This window comes from Ursus maritimus, assembly GCF_017311325.1.
Source record: "Ursus maritimus isolate PB19 chromosome X unlocalized genomic scaffold, ASM1731132v1 scaffold_X1, whole genome shotgun sequence".
Lineage (NCBI taxonomy): Eukaryota > Metazoa > Chordata > Mammalia > Carnivora > Ursidae > Ursus > Ursus maritimus.
The window spans coordinates 73,051,407-73,061,037 of NW_024423319.1; the positions used below are offsets into that span (position 1 = coordinate 73,051,407).

The 9,631-nt window shown below is 39.9% G+C and overlaps 1 non-coding gene across 1 annotated transcript; it reads left to right on the forward strand.

The window, feature by feature from the left end:
* The first annotated feature begins 8,797 nt into the window (after positions 1-8,797).
* On the forward strand, positions 8,798-8,906 carry LOC121103802. Its single transcript, XR_005836082.1, has one exon. It is a non-coding gene; the product is annotated as a U6 spliceosomal RNA (small nuclear RNA).
* The last annotated feature ends 725 nt before the right edge of the window (positions 8,907-9,631 follow it).

Sequence of the window (9,631 nt, forward strand, 5' to 3'; positions counted from 1 at the left end):
CACAGCCCAGGGGCAGAGGCTACTGAAAAAACTGAGGCCTAATCATTGGACTATAAAATGCTTCCCCTCCCACCACACTTTACCAGTACATTACTACAGGCCTATTTACCAAAGTTCCTTCTACCTAGCACATCATGTCTGGTTTCCACTAAAAAATTACATGGCATACCAAAGGGCAAAAAATACAGTTTGAAGAGACAGAGCAAACATCAGAACCAGACCCAGATGTTGGAATTATCAGACCGTAAATTTAAAACAATTATGATTAATATGCTAGGGGCATAACATGCAAGATAACATGCAAGAACAGATGAGAAACTTTAGCAGAGAGATGGAAATTCTAAAAAAGAATAAAAAAGAATTGCTGGAGATCAAAAACACTATAACAGAAATGAAGAATGCCTTTGACAGGCTCATTAGTAGACTGCACATGGCTGAGGAAAGAATCTCTGAGCTTGAAAATAACTCAATAGAAACCTGCAGAAATAAAATCAAAGTGAAAGAGACTTTCTTAAGAAAAGGGGACTGATAATCTAAGAACCATCAGTAAACAAAAAAGTATAATATATTCATAACGGGAATACCAGGAGAAGAAAGAAAAAAAAGGAACAGAAGAAATTTTTCTTAATTTAATTAATCTAATAGACAACAGTTTGCTCAAAATTATAAGAGCAACAATGCATTCAATTATGTATGTTTGTGTGTGTGTACTGCCTGTGTGCATGTGTGTATATGCTTACCATAGGTGAAATGAGTGACGGCATTGATAAAAGGATGAGAGGGAAGAATTAAGATTATTTTGTTATTATAAGGTACACACACTACCTGTGAGGTGGTACAGTGTTATTTGTTATTTGAAAAGTGGACTTGGATTAGTTGTAAATGTATATGGAAAACTCTAGGGCAACCACTAAAAAAAGGTGTAAAAAAAAGTATAATCAATATGCTAAGAAAGATACAAAATGGAATCATATAATTAAAACCACAAAGGCAGAAGAAGAGTAGAAGAAAAAAATAGGAAAAAATAACAAGGATAACAAACAGAAAACACTAACAAATATGGTAAATATTATCACGTTAATGTTAATGGCCTAAACGTACCAATTAAAAGAGATTGTCAGAATGGATCAGAAAATAAGATCCAGCTATATGTTGTCTACCAGAAACACACCTTAAGTATAGACATACAGACTAAAAGTAAATGGATGCAGGAAAATATGCCATGCTAACACTAATCAAAAGAAAGCAGGAGCAGCTATATTAATTTCATAGAGAGCAGACTTCAAAACAAGAAAAGTTATCAGGGATAAAGATGAGCATTGCATAATGATAAAAGGGTCACTTCTCCAAGAAGATACACCAATCTTTAACGCGTAGGCACCTAACAACAGAGCATCAAATTACATGAGGCAAAAACCAATAGCATTTCAAAAGAAATAGATGAGTCTAGGATCTGCATTGGAGACCTCAATACCCCTCTATCAGAAATGGACAGATGCAGCGGTCCGAACATCAATAAGGATATAGTTGAACTCAATAACCGGCAATCAACTGGATATAATTGACATCTGTAGACTACTTTAGCCCACAACAGCAGATTACATGTCCTTCTCAAGCTTACAGGGAACATTCACCAGGACAGATCACATTCTGGGCCATAAAACACACCTTAACAATTTAAAGAACAGAATTTAAAGGAATAGGATTCATACAATTTCTGTTGTCAGGCGCCAGCATAATTAAACCAGAAATCAATAACAGAAAGATAACTGGAAAATCCCAAAATATGTGGAGATTAAACAACACACTTCTAAATAACACACAAGTCAAAGAAGAAATCTAAGAGAAGTTAGGAAAATATTCTCACTAAATGAAAATGAAAACACAACTTATTGAAATGTGTGGAAAACGGCAAAACCAGTGCTTAGAGGGGGAATTTATAGCACTGGATGCATGTATTAGAAAAGAATTGGGACACCTGGGTGACTCAGTCTGTTAAGCCTCTGCCTTTTGCTCAGGTCATGATCCCAGGGTCCTGGGATCGAGTCCCACATCGGGCTCCTTGCTCAGTGGGGAGCCTGCTTCTCCCTCTGCCTGCCGCTCCCCCTACTTGTGCTCTCTCTCTGTCTCTGACAAACAGATAAAATCTTAAGAGAAGAGAAGAGGAGAGGAGAAAAGAAAAGAAAAGAAAAGAAAAGAAAAGAAAAGAAAAGAAAAGAAAAGAAGCACCTGACTGGCTTTGCCAGAGGAGCATGCAACTCTTGAACTCAGAGTTCAAGCCCCAAGGTGAGTGTACCGATTACTTAAATAAATAAATAAACTTAAAAAAAAAAGAAAGAAAAGAAGAAAGATCTAAAACTGATAATCTGGGACTCCTGGGTGGCTCAGTCAGTTAAGCATCTGCCTTTGGCTCAGGTCATGATCCCTGGGTCCTGGGATCGAGTCCCCCATCGGGCTCCTTGCTCAGCAGGGAGTCTGCTTCTCCCTCTCCCACTCCCCCTGCTTGTGCTCTCTCTCCCCCTCTCTCTCTCTGATAAATAAATAAATAAATAAATAAATAAATAAATAAAATCCTTTTTAAAATGTTTATTAAAATAAATAAATAAATAAATAAATAAACAAATAAAATTTATAATCTAAGTTTCCACCTAAGAACACTAGAAAAAGATCATGTTTGATCCAAGCAGAAAATAAGAAATAATAAGAATTAGAGTAGAAAATAATAAAACCGAAAACAGTAGAGAAAATCAAAGAAACCAAAAGCTGGTTCTTTGAAAAGATCAATACATTGAATTATACAATTGAATTGTATACTTTAAATGGGTGCATTATGTGGTGTGCGAATTATACCTCAATAAAGCTGTTTTTATTTTTTATTTATTTATTTTTAAAGATTTTATTTATTTATTCGACAGAGAGAGAGACAGCCAGCGAGAGAGGGAACACAAGCAGGGGGAGTGGGAGAGGAAGAAGCAGGCTCATAGCGAAGGAGCCTGATGTGGGGCTCGATCCCAGAACGCCGGGATCACGCCCTGAGCCGAAGGCAGACGCTTAACCGCTGTGCCACCCAGGCGCCCCAATAAAGCTGTTTTTAAAAATCAGATCAAAACTATGGAAACAGGGGCACCTGGCTGGCTCAGTCAGTAGAGCATGTGACTCTTGATCTGGGGGTGGTGAGCTCGAGCTTCACGTTGGGTACAGAGATTACTAAAAACAAACAAACAAAAAAACAAAACAAAACAAAATCCCACCAAAACCACAGAAAAACAAAGCAAAAACTATGGAAACAGTAAAAAGATCAGTGGTTGCCAGGGGTTAAGGAGGAGAGAGAGATGAATAGAACACAGAGGATTTTTAGGGCAGTGAAACTACTCTTTATAATACAGTAATGGTGGATGTATGTCATTATACATCACAATCCATAAATGTACAACACCAAGAGTGAACCCTAAAGTAAACTATGGACTTTGAATGATACCAAAGTGTCTGTGTAGGCTCCTTTTTTTAAAATGATTTTATTTATTTATTTGAGAGAGAGAGCATGAGAGGGGTGAGGGTCAGAGGGAGAAGCAGACTCCCTGCTGAGCAGGGAGCCCAATGTGGGGCTCAATCCCAGGACTCCAGGATCATGACCTGAGCCAAAGGCAGTCATCTAACCAACTGAGCCACCCAGGTGCCCTCTATGTAGGCTCCTTGATCGTAACAAATATGTTGACCGTGAGGGAGGCTGGGCTGAGGGGGCAGGGGATATATGGGAACTCTCTGTACTTTCAGATTGATTCTGATGTGACCCTAAAACTGCTCTAAAAGCCCGCTTAAAAGGGGGGGGAAAGTAAATCAGAAAGTGCTCAAACAGAATGTGAAATAACAACAACGAACATCCTGTACCTTTCAACTTTCTCTTCCACGGCTCCTTCTTAGGCCTAACAAAACTAGGTCTGTAAAAAGTACAGTCCACATTCTCCTTTGCTTTCTAGACTGAGAAGCCTACCTCCTCCTCCTTCACTTGAATAGGCTGGCCAGAGAACCTCATTAGGACCTCTGTTGTAGGCTCCCTGTGACACGTCAACCCCAGGCATTCTGCTTTACTCTACCCGGACAAGTGAGCTGATAAAATTCAATCCAGGGGATGTCTGGGTGGCTCAGTCGGTTAAGAGTCTGCCTTCAGCTCAGGTCACGATCCCAGGGTCCTAGGATCGAATCCTGCATCGGGCTCCCTGCTCAGCGGGGAGCCTGCTTCTCCCTGTGCCTGCTGCTCCCTCTGCTTGTGCTCTCTCTCTCTCTGACAAATGAATAAATAAAATCTTCAAAAAAATTCAATCCAGGTGATCTGCCCTAACTTTGGAGAAATCTTCACCTTTTATACTCTTACCATATACTCTTTTATACTGTGCTTCCAACCAGCATGGCCTTGCTACCTAACCTATCCACCATTTTGCCATCCTCCTCAGAATTCAAGATCCCAGTCAAACAAAGAAAAATATTAAAAACGCTAGTGGTAAATCTAACAAAAAAATGCTAATGTTAAAAGCGCTATCCTGGAAAGAAAGTGCAGAGGAGACCTAATTTGTTACCAACTCAGGAGACAGAGGAAGTCACCCTCCTTCAAACTGGCCTAATTAGCACTCACTGTAGCCTGATCTCCAAGAGATTCTGACCCTGAAACAACTTGCTGTAAGCTGCTCTGACAAGAAGTAACTAATTGCACACCTACCTGTGAAGAACAATTCTTCTCATTATTGAACAACCATCTCGTTAACTCTCCCTTCCACTGCCTGATAATGGTGACTATGTATTGAGCTCTAAGTATGTGCCAGGCATCATGCGATACACACTATATATTTTTTCATTTAACTCTTACAACACCCGTCAGTATCCTTAATCTATCTGATAGGTAAAGAAAGTGAGCTTGGGAGAAGGTAAGTAATTTTCCCATGAACACACAGCTACTAAGTCAGCGAGCCAGGATTCATTCTCTTAACTCTTAAATATTAACGAAATCTTCACAATATCATTCTCATCTCTATATAGCTAATGTTTCATTAGAAAAAGACACTTTGTTACAACTAAATTTTGATCCATTTTAACTTCAAAGCATACTTCCTTCTTATTTAACCTTGCCTTCATAGATATTTTTATTGCAGTTCAATCTAAGTTTCCTCATTCTTGAAGCCAAGCCAGGTCCCAAAAGGGACTTCGTTCTCTCGGTGTTTCTGTTTCATGAATATTACTCTACCGAACTTGTACATAACCCCCAGGGTCCTCTCCCCCTGTTTTGCTGCTTATGGCCCAGGCCTTAGCTTCTCCTCCAGGGCCTAAGATTCATATCTATATTTTTCCATATTATGCTTCTTTGCTTTTTTTTTCTTTCTTGTTCTTTTCTAGAGAATAAGAAACTAGCCCATAGGGACTACTCACCTGGCTAGACCAGAATGACACAGATTGCCTCATGAACTGGAATTCTGCCAGCCCAAGAGCTCATCACCAATGATGAAGAGGACCTTACAAGCAATAGCTCTTTTGTGATCACTTTTCTGATGGCTGCTAGAATGACAAAAACAAGAAATAGTCCATTGATAAGAGTAACCACTCAACTCTTTCACATTATTACAGAGTAAAAATCAATGTAATAAGTCCCCAGCATGATCATAAATAATTTTTCTCCTGTTATCGACCAATACCAAATAGACAGCATTAATATAAAAACAGCTCTAAGGCTCCTTGCCAGCTAACCAACTCCCCTCCTCCATCCTACTGCCAGCAATTATGCACCTCAGCATCCAATTATTTCAATGTTCTTTCAATTCAAGACAAATGATAGCTAGAACTGAATATATGCCAGATTACCATCGCAGCAGTTAATCTTCTTAAGGTTTTTGTAACTGGAGCCCTAGGTCTCTGATTCAGTCTCATTATTGCTTTACATTTTCTCTTCTCCTGTGCTTCTAGCTAAATATCTTACCAAGACAGAGACACAATCATATTGAATGGAATCGGGGCAATTGAGATCAAAACCCACACTAAGCAGATCCTACAGAGTCTTCAAAACATGGTGGGTTTCAGATGGTTATGGAAAAAGAGTATTCAAAAAAAACCAATACATTTTCAAAGCTCCAAGTTTCTAATTACAAAAAGACCAAAATTCATCACCGTCTACCAGACACATTCCTATCAAAACTGTGATCCATAGTCAATTTCAATTCCAATGGTGGCATTAATGACTTATCAAATATATACCAATTTCCCATTTGTTGCAGTCAAAATATTCCAAAGCTGTCAAATTGCTTCCCAGCTACCAATACCAGTTCCAAAATTTCTATAAGATCTAAGCAAAATAACTTCAAAGAGTTTCCTTAGTATACCATCTGATATTTTAAACAATAATGACCCTCCTTATATTTTAGATTCAAACTAATCACATAGATTCGAATATTATCTCCTATTATACCCCTAATTGCACCCTATGCTTAAGCAAAACAAATAAACGAAAAACCCAAACTATCCACCAATTCCTAAAACGTTCTCACTTTTGCTCTTGCTCATGCACTGAGCTTCCATCCGCTCTTCTTAACTCTGGGTGTCCCAAATTTTACTGTTTCCTTTGCAGAGCCCTTAATGGGATGCTGCCCATTTTCCTTTACTCACCCCTTCCCATAAGTCAAGATCAGGTTAGCATCTTCTCATGTCTTCTTTACTGGATCCCCAAAGTATTATTTCACCATCTTCCCTCAACAGTCCTTCTTTCTTCAAAGTCCATACTACTCAATTTTATCACCCTTTCAATGTTAAATGTCAACTTCCAGCTCTCCCACCTACATTTACCAAGGACTTTAATACTAACTGCTTTCCCTTCACCATTTCATCCTGAAAGCCTTCATCAGCCCCCTCGATGATCTAAAGCCCAAATTTCACAGCTCCTTGACATATTCTATTCTAATTTCTTCATCTCAACTGTTTCAATCATCTCTTTCTGTAGTGACACCTGGAATGGTTTCTACCTCTAAAACCAAATGCCAAGTCTACTCTCAGAACTACTTGTTTTCCCACCTCTCCTACATCTTACACTCCTTGAATTTACACCAACTCTTTCAAGGCCTTTAATTCATCAGCCCTTTTACCTATTCTCCAAGGCCACCATGTCCCTTTGAACTTCATTTCCTTCTCTACCTAGGAGAGATCCCAGGGACAGTGAGGCTTCGATGACAGTAACCAGCACTCTCAATTCTCCTGTCCCCTTGATTTTCCACCATACCTATTCTGCCAATCCACCTGCTCCTTACAAACCAACCCAACTATTTATATTTTCCATTCCTGTTTACAGATAACAAAGTACTACTGAGTAAAATCCTATACTCCCCACCACCAGTTTCCCCACCACCCACCAGCTCCACTGCTATCAGAATGATCTTTTAAAATATCAATTAGGCAGGACTTCAGGAATGGCAGAGTAAGGGACTCAGCAAAGCCTCTCCCCCTAAAAAAAACAACAATAGAACTACAGAAAATTGTCAAAAACAACCATCCCATGGCTCTAGAAATAGACAAAAATTAAATAAATTAAGATGTGTTCAAGAAAACCTATTGAACCTTGGGTAAGAACAGTGGGAATCTATGGTGTTTCAGCCTGAGGCTGTTCACATCCCAACCCCGCCTTCCCAGCTCCACTGGAGCTGATTTTACAAGGGCAGGGCAAGACAAGCCATAAAAACTAACAACTTGGCTGCTAGAGGGGAATTACTTATTCAGGAATGAGCACAAAAGAGTCCTATGCCCAGGGGTATTGAAAACAAAAGCAAACTCCTTAGATCAGGGAAAAACACATCACAGTTACCTGAGGTCACAGTATTGGTTGGGGCAAGAAGCAACAGAACAGCAGGACTGCCAAAGGTTTAGCCAGAGAGATCCAGAAAACAAGACAGCCGTAGTGGAACTTGATAAGCTCCCTCATATCCCGGGTGATCTAGAAGGCCATGAATATGTGCAAGGCTGCACTCCAGCTCAGGGTACTAGAGAGGGTCCTAGTTATCTACACTTCCCTGGCTGAATGCAAAAACTTGCATGAACACAGAGGACACATGAGAAAGCCTAGGAGAAAGTAAAAATCAGGTAAGATCTGTAAACTCCCTGAACTTTGAATTTGCTGCCTAAGCCAACACAATTCTATCAACAAACGGTGGAAGACAATACCGGCTCAAGGTGTTTCAGGACAACCTCTAAAAAAGCACTAGCTGACCACTAAGCTATCCTGACCCCAGATAGGACACCTAGGAAGCCAGGCTTAAAAATAAAAAGAATTCTTTTTTAAAACTGAAGAGAAACATCAAGTGGGCTACACACTGTCCATTCTGTGAAGACAGACTCTACAGAATTAGTCCAGGCAGGCCATTAAAAAAAAAGAAAGAAAGAAAGAAAGAAAGAAAGAAAGAAAGAAAGAAAGAAAGAAAGAAAGAAAGAATAAACAACAGCCTCTGGGGGGTGGTATCAGAATCTGAGCTTAACCTTTTGAGGACCTGCTGACTGTGTTCCAGAGTGGCTGCACCCACTAGGATGGCTATGATTAAAAAAAAAAAAAGACAACACACAAGTGTTATCAAGGATGGGGAGAAAACTGCTGGCGGGTTTGTAAAAATGGTGTGACTACTTTGGAAAACAGTGTAACAGTTCCTCAAAAGGAACTGTAAAAGTAACCATAAATGACCCAAAAAGTGGAAACAACTCTAAACGTCCATAAACTGATAAACGAGATAAGGTACCAGGAAACTGAATAAAGGAAACCTCATTTAAAATGCAGTCATGTGTGCTCACTTCGGCAGCACATATACTAGAACTTAGAACAATACAGAGAAGATGAGCATGGGCCCCCACCCAAGGAAGACATACAAATTTATGAAGCGTTCCATATTTTATTTTATTTTATTTTTTAAAGATTTTATTTATTTATAAAAAAGAGAGAGAGACAGCCGGCGAGAGAGGGAACACAGGCAGGGGGAGTGGGAGAGGAAGAAGCAGGCTCCCAGTGGAGGAGACCGATATGGGGCTCAATCCCAGGACTCTGGGATCACGCTCTGAGCTGAAGGCAGACGCTTAACGACTGAGCCACGCAGGCGCCCCGAGCATTCCATATTTTATTTTTTAAAATGGAATAAAACAAAATAAAAAGATGTTGGGAAGCCAGAAGGGGGAGCTCTCATGCCACACCACTCCTTGTACCCCTTTGCAGACCTAAGGGTAAGAAACTTACTTTACTATCCCAGCAGGATGGAGGAAGATTTTCACCTTGCCCAGCAACAGCCCGGGCAATGAGAGACCATTACAACTCAGACAATGAAAAGCCACTACACTTCAAACTCCCAGTTTACACCAATGGACTTTTTGTTTATAACAGCCCCTCCTAGTGCATTCATACAATGGAATACTATTCAGACATAAAAAGGAATGAAGTAAGTATTGATAGGTGCTACAACATGGACGAACCTTGAAAACACTATGCTAAGTGAAAGAAGCCATGGCAAAAAGCCACATATTGTATGATGCCATTTCTATGAACTATCCAGAGTGGGCAAATTCACAGAGACATAAAGATTATTGGTCGCCAGGGGCCAAGTGGAAGGGGAAGTGGAAAGTGACTGCT